Below are 354 nucleotides of genomic sequence, written 5' to 3' on the forward strand. Positions count from 1 at the left end.
GAAGATGAGGTAGACGATGAGGATGAGTATGAGGATGAGGATAAGGATGAGGATGAGTATAGGATGCGAATGAGGATAAGGATGAGGATAGGAGGAGGATGAGGATAGGAAGAGGATGAAGATAGGACGAGATTGAGAATAAGGATAGGATGAGGATTAGGAAGACGGAGAGCATAGGATGACGACGAGAATGAGAATGAGGATAGGATGACGATTAGGATGGGATGATGAGTAGAATGAGGATGAGGATAGGATGAGGATGAGGAAGACGGAGAGCATAGGATGACGACGAGAATGAGAATGAGGATAGGATGACGATTAGGATAGGATGAGGAGTAGAATGAGGATGAGGAT

Source organism: Lupinus angustifolius, chromosome LG09 (genome assembly GCF_001865875.1).
Source record: "Lupinus angustifolius cultivar Tanjil chromosome LG09, LupAngTanjil_v1.0, whole genome shotgun sequence".
Taxonomy (NCBI): domain Eukaryota; kingdom Viridiplantae; phylum Streptophyta; class Magnoliopsida; order Fabales; family Fabaceae; genus Lupinus; species Lupinus angustifolius.